Genomic DNA, 19,016 nt, shown 5'->3' on the forward strand with positions numbered 1-19,016 from the left:
GAAAATATTTAAACGTGCGTTAAGAAGATACAGAGCACAAAAAAAATATGTAAAAAACAATAATACAACAATTTAATAAGTGTAGCTTAATACACTCGTAAGTAATAAATATTAAAAACTTACTGACGAGAAAAGCACGATGAGACTCCACAAAAAATATAGCTCATATCTGAGGTGTTCTGCTATGTGGTAACACCTAACCGATGTTAATGTCATATCGATTCATGTATGGTATAAAAAAAACCATATAACAAACAAACTGCAAAACATGTTTTAAAAAATCAATACGAATTCGATGTTTCATCAATACATACTAAAATGTTACTTAGGACTACAAACATTTTTTTATATTTTATATATAATTATTATAATTTCTAAAGAGAAAATAATTTAAATTAAAAAAGCTATTATTAAAATTGCATATTTCATTGTTGGCTTGTTAAAAACTAAAAAGTTTAAATTTATAATTTTTGTTAATATGTATTTATTTAAATTTCAATTCATTTTTTTTTTCATTATTATTTATAAGTATTATATCTTTTATTTTGAACATTATGACCTTTGGTTACAAAATATTTTATTTATATTTATGTAAAAAATATAGTACTTACTTCAAAGACACTTCTAGATTCATTTCAATTCAAAGAATTGTATGACTTTTTTGATAAATGTCACAAAAATAATATATTGTTTACGAAACCGTCACAATACTTTGTTTTATCTTTGAAGAAAAAAACTTTGAAAAGATGTATTTGTTAATAAGAGTATATACTATACAGTTGTTCATACTATTATAATATAATATGTATTTTAATGTAAATATAGTAATTTATGTTTGGTAAATATTATTGTAAATTTAATATTCAAAACATTAAAAAAATATAACTTATTTTTATAAGTAATACATTGAATATTGTAAAAAATATAGAAAAAGTTATTTAATTTATAAAATGTATCAATTTCTAAGGTACCACAGTAGTTTAAAAGTCCATTCCTTAATATTGATTTAAAATACTATTGTTTTAACTATTTTATTGCAAATAGATGTACATAATTAAAATAAAAATTAATAACCACAACTTAAATTAAGGATTTATTTATATTATTTTCAATTCAGTTATACTCAAATATCAACAATTATTAAGGTTAAAACTTTTTAGGTTTTAATAATATTACGAAATATTTTTATTCTGGAAATTAATATAGTTGCAATAACAAACGCGGCACCATTCAGTCATCTGTGCGTAACGTTATATCTAATATTTAAACAGGTACTTCTTATTTCCCTACAATTTTCTAAGTTTCGCTCACCACCACTTATGTGTAGTTAAATCATCTTCAAAGTGATTGTTTGTACGTTCTGTTTAAAAAGAAAAAAAATCAACAAACTGTAACAAGCGAAAAATTTGCAATTTTAATTAGCTACAAACTATAATAATTATCAAGCACTTGGTAACAAATGTGCACTTTCAATGAAGACCACGTGTCCGCGTGATGAATTACAAAGAATGTAAAGTATAATAGTATACACAATGAACTTAAACGACATTGCAATACTTCAACAAATAAGCAAAACACCTATGATAACAAAGAAAATAATATAAATAATAATAACTTTGTAAACTACAAGTGTCAAGTTACGAGTTTCGTTCCTAACAACAAAGATAATTCTATTTGAAAAATAACTCGTCAATGTCTTAAAAAGAAATCAATATCTTCACCGTTATAAAATCTAGATGACACTGTGGAAAACTGACAAAGAAAAAGTGTAACTCTTCCGTTTTCATCTATCCTAAAAATATCAAACCTTATGACGACATTAATGACATTATATTCTCAGAATATGTTGAAAACATCCGTTATATCTCCACTGCTACTTTATATTTTATTTCCTAAACAGCTCTGTTTCTCTCAAGTACTAATTTAAAATGTCTCGTGGACCAGACTTACTTACGGCTGGAATAATTCGCTAATTACCAAAAAAATCTTAACTCGTCTTACGCATAATTATATTCCATTACCATAGTTGTTATACCTCTCTCTTCAACGGAAAACTTAATTTAATATATATACCATCCTAAAAGTCTCCTCCCCATCTTTACTAAGTCATGTGAAAAATTAATGTTAAAGCGTACTTTACGATTAATTTATCAAATTATCTCTAATACCTAATTTGGTGATATCAAAGTAAACATCCTAAAATAATATACAATATTCATCGTACATAATATAACTAATGCTATGGATTATTGTTCATTTGAAAAAAAAAATTAACTTTTCTACTAAACGTCGCCCAAGCCTTTGACTATATAATATAAAGTACTCTAGAATTCGTTGTAAACTAAAGAAAAACATTATTTGTCGGTATCAAATCACACCGTGATTACGTCACTAGAATAAACAGTGAAATGTTATCATTAACACCTAATTTAGCAGATATCTCTCGAGGTTCTATGTTTTTTCAGCTTCTGTTTAATTTATACGCCGTGGACCAACCAACTTCTCTCGAACTGCAGGGATGCCAAACTACACGTAGAAAAATTTTCTGACGATATTTTAATTTATAATTATTCACAAGAAGATTAAACTAGTACTTGACTTTATATCTTTAAAACCGTTTAAAAAGTATGCCATCTTGATACTAAAATTATAAAATTAATATTATAGATATTAATCAGTACACTAAACATGTACTCTTTAAAATAAGATTAAAGACCTCAGTTTCCGTTTTATAAGTTTAACTCTCAACAAACGTCTGACTTGGGCAGATCACGATAAATCTATACACCTTTTATTACATTTCAGAAGAAAGACACACATTAATAACTAAAAGCACTCAAAAATGTTTCTCAATTTAAAGTTATTAATTTGCAAAACTTTAATTATTTTCATTTGGTTGCTGCTGAACAATCAAACGTTTAAAAAAATTTTTAAAAATCCCACAACTTCGTATGATTTCTAAAACCTTATTTTATATATCTAACCTCACTTTAAAAGTGAACTTACATTTATAGACCATCTCTGAAATACCTTCAATTATGTATAAATATCTTTGCTCCCGACTAGTAAATCATTTAAAGCCCTTAATCTTCCATCTAAACTTATACAGCATACCTGTGGTAACAGTCCAAGAAGGCTTAAACTAAGACAGTATAGAGACCTAAATTTTAATTAACAATACAAAATCAAAAAAATAAATTTTCATCATTGACAGACTTCTTTCCATCAAAAATAATAATTCATCATATTGCTAACATAAAAAAATTTTAAATTTAATTTATTCAAAAATAAAAGGCTATAAAAAATCTTTAATTATTTATAAATATTTCTACCACGAACTAAAAAAAACTATAAACATATTATGATAAACAATTTTAAATTATATTTTAAATACAACTGTACCTCTACGTAATATTGTCTATATCAAAATATATACATAATATATAATATAAAATTTTTAATTAACCTTTTTTTGTTATAATTTATTAGTTTTATACATTAGTTTAAATAGAAAAATAATAATATTGTTTATACTTTCAAAGATGTGTATAATAAAAATTGTAAGGTTATAATTTATAATATGCCTTAGATAGCATAAGTGTAAAATGTTTAATTAAGTATAAATTTCTTGAAATTCTCAATAGACCATAGAAAAATAAATCCTCATGATATTCCCTTTTCTTTACCCTTTACACACACACACATGTTATTTATTTTTCAATAAATTGTTTTTCCTTCCCTTAGGATTTAAGCTATTGAGATTTTAGTACTTTCCTTTAGTAGTATCTTCTATAATAGAATATACATTTATTTATTTGCGGTATACTAAAAACTGTCTATACATACTAACATAATTATTCATAGGGGCTTTTTACTATATTATAATGATAACTTACTATGATAATGCTTTGATTCACACGTATAATTAAATAAAATATAATAATTATATAATATCCATACCAGAGTACAGTATGAATTGAACACAGTTTTAAATATGATAATTTTCTATATAATAAAAAATATTAAATTTAATTTCAATTATATTTTAAACCTTTCTTTAATGAAATAAAAAACTTTTCCTGCTCGTATATCGTTAAAAATCGTATCCACTCGGATTTGTGTGAATAAACGAATAAAACTAGAATATTTATTATAAATTAAATAAATCGCTTACATCGTGTAAATAATTTTTATTAATTATGAAACTTAATAAAAATTTTACAGCTGAAGTTTTTTTTTTTAAATACTTAAAATGAAATAACTTTTCAAAAGTATAAAAGTTGAAGTTGTGTATAACCCGTGAAAATTCTAATCAATTGTAAAAATCTAGATCACGTGCAATTGTTTAATTTCTAGCTCCAAATAGTTTTATGGTGAACATTTCGTGGTTACAGGACAATAAGTAATTAAAATTGATACTAACACGTGATCACTTATAAACTACTATAAAATGTATAAAAACATTATTTTTTTTTAATTCTTCAATTTTTATTTTCCTAAATAATAAAACAAAACATTCAATATAGCCTGCTTAGAACCCCTAAAAAAAATCGATATGTTTGTGCTATCTTAATAACATAGAAATAAAACCGAAAGAATATTTAAATACTCATCAATAATAGCGATGTCGAGGGGTGAAAATAAAATAACACAATTGTTCTCAATTTTAATGTCATGAAATTAATGCCAATACAAAGTAAACGTACAATTCACTTTTGTAAAATCGTAAGTGTTACATCGCATTCATTTTGTACACTTCGTTATTTTACAGAGTATTAAAGTAGACTACTCTGAACCTACTCTAATTTACTATAACTGATTGTATCTTTTTTCATTCCGTAAGCAACTGTTTAAACATTCCCATATCAGTCATAAAGATGACTTGATATACTTTCTAGTTGAAAGCATTATATGTATATAACAACACCGTCATAAGAAATTTATATTTATTATCTATTTGTATTTCATAATATCACATACATTGGTGACAGGTCCTCGCCATACGTTATTCAATCAAATATTTTCCAAGATATAAAAGTAGAAAATGTGAAATACTAAACGTAAAAATTAATATCAAACATTTAAGTCAGCAAAAAACGTTAGATTTTTAAAAAAAAATTAATAAAAAACCTAAATTAACATATCATTTTTAAACTACAAATCACAACACGATGCATTGCAGTGATACATTTGGTAAAAAAAAAAAAAGAACTTAGTAATTTTTCAATGAAAATATGGAAGATTTTAAGAAATTGATGACAAAATAATAAATTGTTTGTTTAAAGTTACAGTATTTTTATAAGGTATTAATATTAAAATATTGATTAGTATAGTTAATATACTTAACATTAATTACATCTATATTTATAATATTTGAAGCGATATAATAATATAAAGTGAGACACACAATCTTTTGATTTTAACGGGAGTAAATATTTAAAATCATGATTTATCAGTTCTTAAAAACTGTTTTAGATGTGAAAACAATATTCAACAACTTAAAAAGAGCTTAAAGTGTAAAAACTGTCTTAACGCCTTTATAACTGATCTTAATATTTTAATTTTTTTTTTTTTTTTTATATATATTTATGTACTTACATTGAGGAAATTATTAGCACTGAAAACACATATTCTGAATCAATATAGTTATATTACTGAGAAATCGAATTGAAAGAAAATTATATAAGTATGAGTGGTTGCTGAATGTTCCGTATGGGAAGTTTGACGAGTGCGCATTGGTAATTTTATTCTGTTCCGCCCCGTTTGTCCAATATCAACGACCAACATTTGGAATTTTAGTCAGTATTACATGGGCTCGCTGCCGAGCGACGTCTGTTGTAATATGTAAACTTTATTCTTTAGATCGCGCAGTTTGTAAATGTAAAAGTAAAATTCGTAAGTCATAATCTGTTACACATTCATTATAAATGTTGTGAATTATTATTAGTGTTAATTATTTATCATTGCCTTCTATCTATATAGTTCAATGCAAATTACAAAAGTTGTAAGTAAAATAATTGTTTTTTGTCTTAAAAATACGTACTTTATTTTAAATACATAACAACCCATTGAAACAATAAATTATTTTGCAAAATATGTCTACTAAAATTACATTATTGTATTACTTTGAAATATATGACTTGTTATTATAACACCAAATACAATTTCCATATACTTAATAGATATTTATTTTGATAAATAAATTTACAAAAAAAAAAATATTTTAAGATAAATAATTAAACTCCTTAAAATAAATTTCAACAATATTTTTAAAAAATACTTACTTAAAAATTTAAAATATTTCATATTTAAAAATAATAACCAATATTCATATTTTTTAAACATTTTAACCTAACCAATACTATTTTATAAGTGTAATAATTTTTATTTACTAGATTATTTGGAATAACACAGCAAAATAAGTAAGTGTACTTAATATATGAGAATGGTCGGGCTATATGTTTTTATAATATAAAAATGTATAATTTTACTTCATTAGATATTGACCAATCTATTAACAAAGTTTTATATATTCAAAAAAAAATATGTATAAAACCTCTATTTTCGGGTATTTTAATAATCAAAATAAATGTTAATACAAAATAAAAACAATAAGTTAATATAGTGTACCTATACATGACAATAAGTAATAATAAGGAAAACAACGAATAAATGACTTTATACACGTACGTTTGAATTGATATCTCAACTACTGGTTAATAAATCTATCAATAGAATGCATTATGTAAAACAGCATACTTGAAGAAGATAAAAACCGTTAATATGGAATCCATAATTAAAAATATATTTTATTATATCTTAAATACAGCATGAAAAAAAGCTTGTAATTCTTGTTGTTGTTAAAATGATTTGGATTGTAAATAGTTAAACATTATACAATTTACTATTATATAACGTGTTTAACGTGTTTATATAACGTATGTTTTATAATGTATTATTATGTATTCATGTAAATACTAAAATGAGAGCCGTTTTAGTATTTTTCTTAAAAGAATGAAATTTGATAATATTTTAAACTGCAAATTATAAAGGTATTTTGTTTATGATGGATTATGACCCAATAAATTACGACAAAAAGCATTTTCTGTATAGATCCATTTTTATGTATTAAAATAATTATTTTTACGAGATATTTAATTAAATTAGGTAGTACATATATGTTTTAAATTGATAGCTTTCAACTAAAAATTTTAAACCTTAAGTGTTTGTAGTTATACTTAATATATTGGGATGAAACAAAAGGACTTAATAATTATATTTAGTTACTGATTTCTGTTTTAATTTATTATCATGTACACTTACTCATACTATATAATAATTAATAATATATGTAATACAGATGCGATAATATAAATTGTAAGAACGCTGTAGTAATTTAATTAGTAAATCTATACTTAATTTTTAATTAAAACTGTTTAAAAATGTTGTGAAAATGTTGTTATATTCTAATTAAATTACATAAAAAAGTATTAAAACTTCTTCAATTATGCGATTTACGGTTTCAAGTATAATTATTTCTATAATAGTTTGATGTATAAGCCTATTTAGGTAAGGCTATGATGTTAAAAGTGTAGAATTTCATTTGGTTAATTCAAAACTTCTATGACAACTTGTAAAGAGCAATGTAGCTTAATTAATAGATATAGTTCTATAATTATTTTACTACGAATTGTCTTTAGAGACAATTTAAAATACATATTATTACAAAATATAATGCCAAAAGAGTTTTTTCTTTAATTAGGTTATCAATATTCAACAAAATGTGTTTTAATTAATATAGTTAACCTAATTTAATCATGTATTAATAAAATATTTCAATTATTTATGAATAATAATCAACGATAAGAAAAAACCTTTAATTTCAAACATTAACAATTTGAAAATAAATGTTAATATTATTAAATAAACCAATCAAACTATAAAATGTAATCTATTTTTTTTTTTTTTTAATTAATTTGTTTAATTTTTAATTTCAATTAAATAAAATAAATAAAATGATTTATTTTGTAATCTCAGTCAAAGTTTAATACACAGTAATCAAAAATAAAAAACCAGACAGGATACAAGGACGGATTTAATTTAAACTGATTTAATCAAAAATTGACTCTGGGTTGAACTCGGTTACTGCAGAATTTATTGGTCTATTTAACAATTTTAAACTACTTACCAAAACAGTAAATGATTAAATATTCTTAAAATGTGTTGAAAATGGTAACACATTTATAAGTAACATTAAATTAATATCTAAGTAAGTAAGTAAAACTAATAAAATAACAATACTAAAAGCTACAAATACGATTAAAATATATTTGAAAATAATTTACTACCGTATATATTTTTGACTAATGCAGTACTGCAATTGAAACTCTAAATCTAATAATAATACAGTAACATTTTATTTATTTTTTTATAATTGCTATAATTAGCATTGTGTTAATATATTTCATAATAATTTATATTATCGACTCTCTGGGCTTAATTTTAAGAAATTATTATCACAAATTATAATATGTATCTATAATTCTATATTCTATATAATAATTAAAATAATGCAAATTAAAAAATAACTAAAATACATTATATTATAATTAAATTTGTAATAAACTGTTTCATTTAAAAAAAAAAAAAATGATTTGGAGCAGAATAAATTAAATTACTTTAACTTTCAAATGAATAAATATTTAGAATATTTTTGTTTTTTTAATTGTATCATTATTATTTTATTTACACTTATGTATGCTTCTACCTATGTCATAACTCATAAATGTATCTCACTTTAATATATATAGATTATATCATGTGCAAATTTAAAAATGTAATATTTAGCGATCCGCAATCGCAAATTTTTAAGTTTTTTTTTCAATATTTTTTTATGTATTGAAAAAAGAAATCTCAATATTTTAATCTAAGATTCTAAAAATATAAATTATTTTATGGTTGTGGTTTAACGTAAAAATGCTCAAATAAATAGTTAACCACTCAATCGTGCTCTGTTTTCCAATAAAAAGAATGTAGATTTATGTAAAACTGTCAAAACCAATAATACCTAAAAACCGAAATCCCGGAGCCTATCCTTAAAAATAATAAAATACATTCGTTTATTTTGCATAAGGTGTTTTTAAAGTATTTTTTCTAAAAATGTTTGTTGGTTTTTCTTCTAAAAAAGGTGATTTTTTTTTTTCTAATGGACACTTCTCTGAATAAAACACACAGATACTTAAGAACAAACACCGTGCATAAAATAATATTTTATAAGTATTAAGTATTTTTACAATTTGTTTACAAGTTACGACTAACAACGACTTTGTCATGTGTTATTTTCAAAATAAAGAAGTCTCGTCAAATGCATTTAAAATGTCAGCATTCCATCTTAAGTAACAGACGTACATTTTATTTCATTGGTAGTTTTATCAAAGTGTCTATCTTAAATCTTTATATCTTAACGATTCATTAAGGGTTTCTACAGAATGCTTCTAATCGGAAAGATAGTGCATTCAATATTAAAAAAAAAGTGAATGAACTGATTTTATCTCATTTATTTTTTTTTCCTTCAATACAGTAGTATTAAACCCTAATGATAGAGAAAAAATAAAATAAAGAGGGAAAAATACGTTTAAAAAAATAAACGTTTATTACAAAAATCGTAGTACAATAATTTTATTAATGACATTTGTATGGTAATTATATTAATTCCATAAATGCATATATTTATAAACAAAAAAAAATTAATTAATGTTCTTATGAACCAATTATTTTAAATATTTAAAAACAATACGAAGAATAAACATATTGTGTTTATAATTTTTTAAATAATATGCTGTTTTAATTGTATCGAATGATATCCATACTCATAGCATATAATAAATGTAACTATAATAGTTGTACGATTTAAGAATGTTTTCATGTGTGAGTAGGGAGAACATATTGCATGCGATTGGACTACAATAAATCGTGTGAAGACGACAACAAAACTATGGTCATAAAAAAAAAAATCAATAGTTTCAATTTGTCTTCGACGTTTTAATAATACAATATTTTATACTATAATAATACTTTATTATATATTGGCCATTTATATATTATAATTTTATTTACATTAAAATATTGCAGATCTGAATAAAAACAAATTATTTTATAACTCTATAATATTCGTGTATTTCAAATCGTAACCATTGTTATATTATCAAAGGTGTAGTATAGTTTTTCTATACTTTATACTATTTAATGAGCCACTTGAGCAAATTCACTATCATTCAAAATTATTATAAGCCAAGACAAATCATAAACAGAAATATTTTTGATATTCATTTCAAATCGTTTAAAAATATAATGGCGGTTTTGTAATCTTGGAATTGAAAACAATAAAATATTTGAACTATTTTATAATATTTATAAAAGATATTTTTTTTTAATATTACACTATAACATATAAAACCAATAAATGCAATAATAATATACGCAATGTGAGATCAAACTGGGTAAAAACAAGCTTATTCGATAAAATGCAATAAATATGAATATTTAAATTGCCGGTTATATATTATCTATATTTATTTAACAAATTTAAAGGTTTAACTATAATATACATTTTAATTTTTAACCGTTTTACTATTAAACAATTAAATATTATTATCAAATTGCAAATACTAAATCTACTCTTATAACTGCTAACTGCAACTTGTTACCTATATAGCTGAAATCGTGTGCCATTAATTTAGAACATTATGCATAATACGCTAATGCGTGTCGCATGATAGGGTCCTGAGAGAAGTAGTAACTCCCTATAATTAGTCATTTACCGTTATAACATATAAATCATAGTTAATTGATTACTACTGATCAGAGACCCATGACAATTTAAAAATCATTTACTTCGAAATAGCTATTAGAATAAATTCAAAAAGTTAATAAGAAATACATAATTTATTATCTATAATACATTATAACATAATATATATATATATATAATCAATGAATACATTTAAAAATTAAATTATTACCAATATTAGCTAGGAAGATTTGCTATTAGTTGAAAGTTGTATGTTTTTACGTTTGTAAATTATTTATCGTCGTTTTATATTTCCATATGAAAAGATTAAGATATTGTTAATTTTAAATGAAAACAACAATTTTAAATATTTATTAATCAGATAATAAAAATGTTTCAAAAAATATACAAAATAAAAATATTTCATTACATCATTTATATAACTATATGTACTCATAGTGCTATACTTGTCCTGTAGTTTTTTTTACCTTAATTGCACAAAAACAGTTTTAATTGGAAAGTTATAAGTTTAGTATTTCTTTAATTAAACAATTAGTAACTAGGTACTTGTTATATTTTTTATTTATCGAATTTTGTTATATTATAACACACTATTTTGTAAAAAGAAATAAATAAAATCATTCATTATTGACAGTGTGAGGCAAAAGTTAAATCCGCCCGTTATCGATTTTAATACTGTGGTATATATAAAGGTTTGTTATTTTTACACAGTATAACTAATAAGCAAGTGGCCGCAAAATTAAATTACTAACAACGTTCATATTATACTAGTAACCTACCATCGTAACTTGATGAATTAATATCATCATGACCATGTAATACATCAAATTTCGAACACTTTTAATTTGACAGATCTCTCTCTAAGTTCAGACATTTTATTATTTTTTTAAAGAATATTAAACATTAATTCGTATAATTAATCAAAAAATAATTTAAATATACGTATAATTCGTTTAATTAAATAATGTTATTTATATAAGCATTTATGAACAACTTTAATTACTCATTTAATCGTATCCATTCACTAAATATTAGATCAGTATTTTTGTGTATGATATTAGAAAAATAGAAACACGATTACTACATTACATAATAATATGTAAAACCCATTGAGTGCTTCAATTAAGTAGCCATCTTAAATTTTCATATAAATAAAGTCATTTTTATCTAAATTGTTCAAGTTATTACACACTTACTTTGTAATATTAAAAAAATTCATGACTATACGTAATTTTTCTTGATATTTCTACAATATACATTTTCCTGCGTTTCTCTATAAGATTTATTTTTAGAACAATATTATTATATGTTCAAATAATAATAATTACATATTTGGAATGCCTTTATTTAATGTAAAAAGGTGTTTCTAAAATTGTACAGCTCATGATAGAACAATAATTGTTTTATATCCCAATGACAATTTATTAAGTTATTCAGCTTAGGACAAATTAAATTAAAAATATAACTATATTAAAACTTTTTCTAGTTTTAAATTCATAATTAATACCGATACCTACGTATATTATATTATCATAATTTCTTAATACAGGTTACTCAAAACAAATTATATATAAAAATGGACGATGAACTTATAAATCGATCAAAGTTTTAGTTTAATTAACTATAGACGTATAAGACATGTTTTATAGTATCATAAATTAATTCTATAAATTATATAGGCAATTTCAAAGGCGAGTCAATACTGGACAGTCAAAATACTTAAGACAAATCGATATGTTTCATGAGTCATCTTATCTGTAAATTGTTTATCACATTGCCTTATTATCGCCTAATAAACTAGCTTATTACTTAATAAAAAAAAAATACAACTTAACTTATATAATATTTATATTACACAATATAATAATGATAAAAATCATCAATATACCAAATAATTTGAATTGGTATTGAATTTCGCAACACTAAAAAGAATATTTAGCTTCAATTGGGTGAATTAATAAATAAATAAATTGGTAACTATTAACACTAAATTAGGGTAAAATTAAATAAGACTAATTCATTATAATTTGCATTTTTAATTTAAATATACTAAATATTGTATAATAAATAAGTACTAATTATAACAAAATAGACTCCATATTCCAATTCGTAAAATATATTATTAATTTTTTTTTTTTTTAAGTAACATAATAACTTTTTTTTTTAAATTATTTAAAACGTTTTATGCAAAATTTATTTAACTTGTATTATAGTATTACCACTTAAAAACTAAAGCATGTTAAAATCCCAAAACTACAACAAAACTTCAACCAGGATAGTATTAAAAAAAAAAAACATAATTATTGTAAAAATGACTTCAAAATATTCCTTGAAAAAGTTCTAGGCATATACCAACCTAAATGTTAAATTATCGATCACCACTTTGCATTTATTTATTATTCATAGGTTATGAATAATAGTAGATTATATTTAAAAGGAAAATTATTATTAAAATTAAAGAAAATTTATTGTAAACAGCGAAATTATTGTTTTGAAATTAAAAACTTAAGTCCAATACCCCACCATATATATCAATTTACCTTTTTAATATTATAGTTTTTATACTAAAAATAAAACGTTTATATTTTTGTAATTTTTAAACTTATGCATTTTAAACTACACTTTCGCTATAACAGAAAGTGCTTAAAATTAAACTTTTTATAAAATAAAAATTATTAAAAATAAACGATTGAATATGGAACCTGACAACAAAGTAAAAAAACGAATATGTTATAGTAAAAATCCTTCAAATAGGATAAGTTTAACTGTGAATTTAATACAGGAGATGACAAAAAACTAGACGATTTACAGATAACAAATAAGGATGTCAAGAAAATACTATTAAAGTGGTTTCGTTTTAAAATATTATGGACAATAAAAAAAAGGATCAAATTTAAAGTGTTTGTCGTCATGCCAGAGAAAATAATTCTAAGTTTTATGGATAGTTAAATGACATGAGAACATTGTGCACCGCTCTCTGACTGATGTAAGAGTATATACTAGATCATGAACAATTGGAAGGTAATGGAACAAAGGGTAGTGTTAGGTTTCAGGGAAACTCCAGACCGATCAAACTCCACCAAAGAGATATTTTATATAACCGACTATAACATTACGTATATCAAATCTAACTTTGCACTTTATGCAATATTTACAAATAAATGCAATGACAACAATAACATAAAATTTATCGCTACATTTAAGTTAAATAATTTTGTTGAACATTATTTAATAATATTGCATTAACCAATTGTGTGGGCAAATTCGGAATAAATAATAAGCAATCAAAATACATTAAGACAAATCGATATGTGTCAAGAGTCACTTTAAATTCAAAAAATATTTTCCACTTTGCCGCCAAACTACCACTAATACAGTACCTAAATCACTTTGCTTTTATATCGCTAGTCTATATTATGATAAAATCTACCGGTTATATTCTAACGAGTACATGCCTGTTGCACGTTTCAGACGAAACTTTCGATATCTGATTGAATTTATGTAATATTATTATGACTGAAGTTAGAAATCGAAATACATAATGTTTGTAATATTTTGACTATGCCACTATTCTAATTCGGAATTGGTTATGCATACCTACTAATTTCTGTCATAATTAGTATGGAACCTAAACAACGTATATTCATCCGAACTTTTCGACGCTCTTCGAGTTATAATTTAATTTTAATACAACGCAGAACTTAGTTACTTTACTCGTATTGTAAACATTTACCGAAACATTAATATTAACTACATATAGCTATTTTAAATTTTTATATTAGGTGTTTATGTACATAAAATACATATTATAATTTTGTACATTCTTGTTCGCGTTCATCATGATTTAGTTGTCATGGTTATATACTAACCATCGGGAACTGTATAAAAAAAAAAATAATATATGAAAGCTAATATTTGTTCAGACAATGGATTTATACAAAACTACCAAAAAGTACATATAAGAGTGTTTAAAATTTTAAAGTTATTTTTTATCTTTATATGTTTTTACTTTTTTTTTTAATTTCTAAGAACCTGAAATTAAATTTATTAATTAATAAATTAATTGTTAAAAAAAAAGTAAATTGCTCAGACTATATCTTATGAGGTTCAAAATTGTAAAAAGTACTCACATCAAATTACTGAAAATTCTATTTTACATTAAACAAATTGTATTATTTAAAACTCATAAAAAAAATGCATAAACAACTAAAATATAGAACAATTAAATTGATTTGTTAATTAAAATTAAAACCATAACTATAACCTTATATTAAAAAATATGTGTCTTAATTTAATGATTTACTGTTTCAAGTTCTTTAAACATTGTAAACAAAGCAGCTAATAAATATTGTAGCGAAATATTTTGTGACAAAATGACAAAAATAACCACGGTTTCTGTTATCTAGACATAAAATAATAAATATACTAAATATGCTTAATGATTCATTTTGAAATAGTAATTATAATCACAATTCGCAATATTAAATAATAAAACAATATAGTTATTATAACTATATTATAAATATAAATTATAATAAACAATTTAATTAAATATGTATATTTTTAATTATTAAAGTTCTGAGCTATATTTACGAAGTATACTTGTGTATGGTTCAAATATAATACTAAAATTCATTATATTATACATTTAAGATGAAAATATAATGAAAATCATTAAAATATTCAATATTAATATAGAAAATAATAATCAATATTAAATGTTTATAATAAAATCTCAAGTTTTAAAATAAATAAATGCTTTTAAATTATCAGTAATTATATTTAGACTTATAATTATTTTATAAAAAAAATATCAATAGGTATATTGAATATTTACAAATGAAAACACTGCATATTTACCCGTAAAATAACTATTTCTCCTCGAATATATGTAGAAATTATAAATATATATATTTTTTAATTTGTTTTAACTCAAAAACGAATAACTGTAGATATTTAGAATTTTCACCATATATTTATTTTAGAATTTTCTACACATAGTACTGGTATAGTTTTTTTTTTTTGCAAAATTAACTTTATAATAAATTAACACAAGTTTAAACATTAGTTATTCTTTTATTATCTGTATAAAAATAATACAAATGTATTTTAATACATATTGTTATATGTAGTATTATATTACATTGGCCTATAAACAAATTTAATTATCACTCTAATATTACCTATCTAGAATATGTGTATAGACTCACTATAAAATGTAAATATCAATGATATCTATAAGGTATCTTAGATGATACTCTTAACATAAAGTTTGATAATAAGTCAACCAATTCCAATATTAATGCTAACAATACTAGATTAATTCTGCTAAATACAAACATGCTGTATTGCGCATGGGTCATAGAGAGATATCAAATAGTGCGCTAACATGCTCTTAAGTATATTTCATGTAAAACAAGTTTTATAAATAGGAATACTTAAAATGTAAAAATGTAATAATAATAATATATTTCTAATTAAATGTATATAATATTTAACTGTGCTAATATATCATAGGTTTCGTTTTTACATCTATAATAATAACAGTATAACACTTTTAAACAGTAAAATAAATCGAAAACTTCGTGCTATACTATTATTTGGAAAGATTCAAAAACTATTTAATATAAACAAAACTGTTTAATAGCTTTAATTCTTTAATAATCACTAATATTTCTAATAAATTATTATGTAGTACCTACTCGATAAAAAATAATGACAACACAGAAATTACATTTTTTTCATTTTTTTTGCTCATTACTCATTAGTGTAATCCCTCAACAACACTGAAGCTTGAAAATCTATGTTTTATATTATATCCAATTAAAAATGCCTATACAAATTAATAATATTCAAATTTACATCAATGGTACTCTTAAAACAAACTTAACATTCATTTATGTAAATAATTATATACCAAAATTGTTTTCTTAGATAATTTATTTTTAATTAATTACCAACTTAAGTGTTTAACATAAATATAACTTAATGGTCAGGTATTTAGTTGCTATAAAGAAACGTGCAATTTAATATATATATATGTATGTGTATGCTATGCTTTACGAAATGAAATACAAAACAATAATGAATATAGTTATAAATCAATCATATATAACTATGTCAAATTAAATATTAATAAATTGAATACATTCAATTTACATGAGATTTTTTATATATTAAAATACCTACCTAAAATAAATTGATTGATATGTTTTATTAATCTGCGAGGGAATAAAGTTACGATTGTTATAAATAACTCTACTTTAAATATAGTTTAAACTATTATTTTTTTAAATATATCTATTTTTAATTTTTAATTTATAAATATAATTTATACTTTACGTAATCTATCCATACATTAAAGAATCAGCATTTATTATTAGTACATGTTATTAAAAAAAATTATTTTTACTTTAATATTTACTGTGAAATTTGTGATTCTAACTAATATAATTTTAAAACAAACATTAAAAATATTAATAAATATATTTTTATATTTAATATGATATATTATGATCTATAGTATCCGGCCCGCGAACCTTATTTATCTAACGCGCGCTACATTTTCAAATTACATCATACAATTTCAAAGTCAATCGTCTATACTCTATGCTACGTCTATGATAAATTAAAATGCATTTTTTTTTTGCTCTCTACACTCTAGCCCGCTAAATTTTAATTTTCTAAAAATTGGCCATCTAATAACTTTCAGTTGCCCATCCCTGATCTATACGATAGACAATGGTGCTTACAAAACATGTAGAATTGTGAAATAGCGACTCCAACACAAAAAACAATAAAAAAAACTAACAACAATCAAAATGGTATTACAGCCAAACACTGGCAAAGCTTTTGGTGTTTTATTGGTTATAGCTTTAAAACGTTTTTTATCGTAGATAATCGTGATACGGAAACTCTAATTCCAATAACAAAAAAGGAGCATTGCCAAGTTCCACAATAATCTTAGCTGAATGGAAATTTTATACAAATTTAAAATGAATGGGTTTTGATTATAAGAAGGTTAAAAAATATTAATCGTTCAACAAAAGCATTACCATTAAAATAACTGGGACGTATCTAAACAAGGAATTATAAAAACAGTAATGCTTCATAAATGCATGAAATATATACTGGTTGTTTAATACCTACTTTATATTACAGCGAATTAAGATTTATATATCGATCTCTTAGTTTATAGAAAAAAATATATACATAATATAACTTATGAGTGATAAAAATAAACACTTGTGGCAAATTAATAATTATATAATAGTTTAATTTATCTTCGCCGACATTTAAAAAAAATTAAACCAATTAAAAAACAATATAGTTTAAAAACTAAAAAAATCTGGTTAAAAAAATGTAAACTATAGTTTATTCAACTATACTCATTTTGATTTTTAGCTTTTTGCCTACTTCTTATACCTACAATTTAGAGATTGGTTATATTATTTTTTAACGAAATGTCTATGATCCACCGTAGAAAACATCTGTTATACCTTGTATTGTAAGATAAAAATTGTCACTTGAAAAACTAAAAATGTTTTACTCGTATTAAACTTACTATATTTTTTCAATAACATACATATTACGTATAGTTGTTAATTTATTATACAGTTTATTTATAGTTTTAAATTTTAAATATTACTATAAATTCGGACGACAACATTTCGTTAAAAAATAAATTAAATAAAATACTTGTTGTTCGCATGATAAATAGACATATAATCGATAGGCACAATAATGTGATTGATCATATTATAGGTAATGATGGTAATGTTATTTAGCTAAAAAATTATTTATATATATATACATATACGTAAAACGTAATGCTTTTTTTTTTACTAATATAAGTAATATTATCTATAGAGGTGAGTTATGACCTTCTAAGTCAATATTTAAGTCCTTTAAGAAAACGTATTTGTATTGTTAGCATAATTATATAGTCGTTATAGTGCAATATTAAATTTATGATACTAACCACTATATGAATATACTGACAAATATATCTTCAAGGTTGACGTGGATAGACAAAATACCATTTTTCTAAAGCCTAATAGAATTGACGATAATATTATGATAATATAATATAAGCGTTTCATTATTTTATTAGATACTTCACTCAGATACCGATAGCATATTAAATTGTCTTATAAATCGTATGTGAATATCATTAACGGCGTTAAATATTTTGATATCCACTACG

At 22.6% G+C, this 19,016-nt stretch overlaps 1 protein-coding gene across 1 annotated transcript in view; it reads left to right on the forward strand.

Annotated features, from left to right (window-relative positions):
- The first annotated feature begins 5,819 nt into the window (after positions 1-5,819).
- Positions 5,820-19,016, forward strand: part of LOC132917553 (uncharacterized) — a 52,963-nt gene continuing 39,766 nt past the window's right edge. Inside the window, exon 1 of the mRNA XM_060978340.1 lies at positions 5,820-6,004. The gene's annotated coding sequence lies outside the window, so the exon portion shown is untranslated. The remainder of the gene's footprint in view (positions 6,005-19,016) is intronic.

The sequence above is a fragment of the Rhopalosiphum padi genome, chromosome 1 (genome assembly GCF_020882245.1).
Source record: "Rhopalosiphum padi isolate XX-2018 chromosome 1, ASM2088224v1, whole genome shotgun sequence".
In the NCBI taxonomy this organism is placed as follows: domain Eukaryota; kingdom Metazoa; phylum Arthropoda; class Insecta; order Hemiptera; family Aphididae; genus Rhopalosiphum; species Rhopalosiphum padi.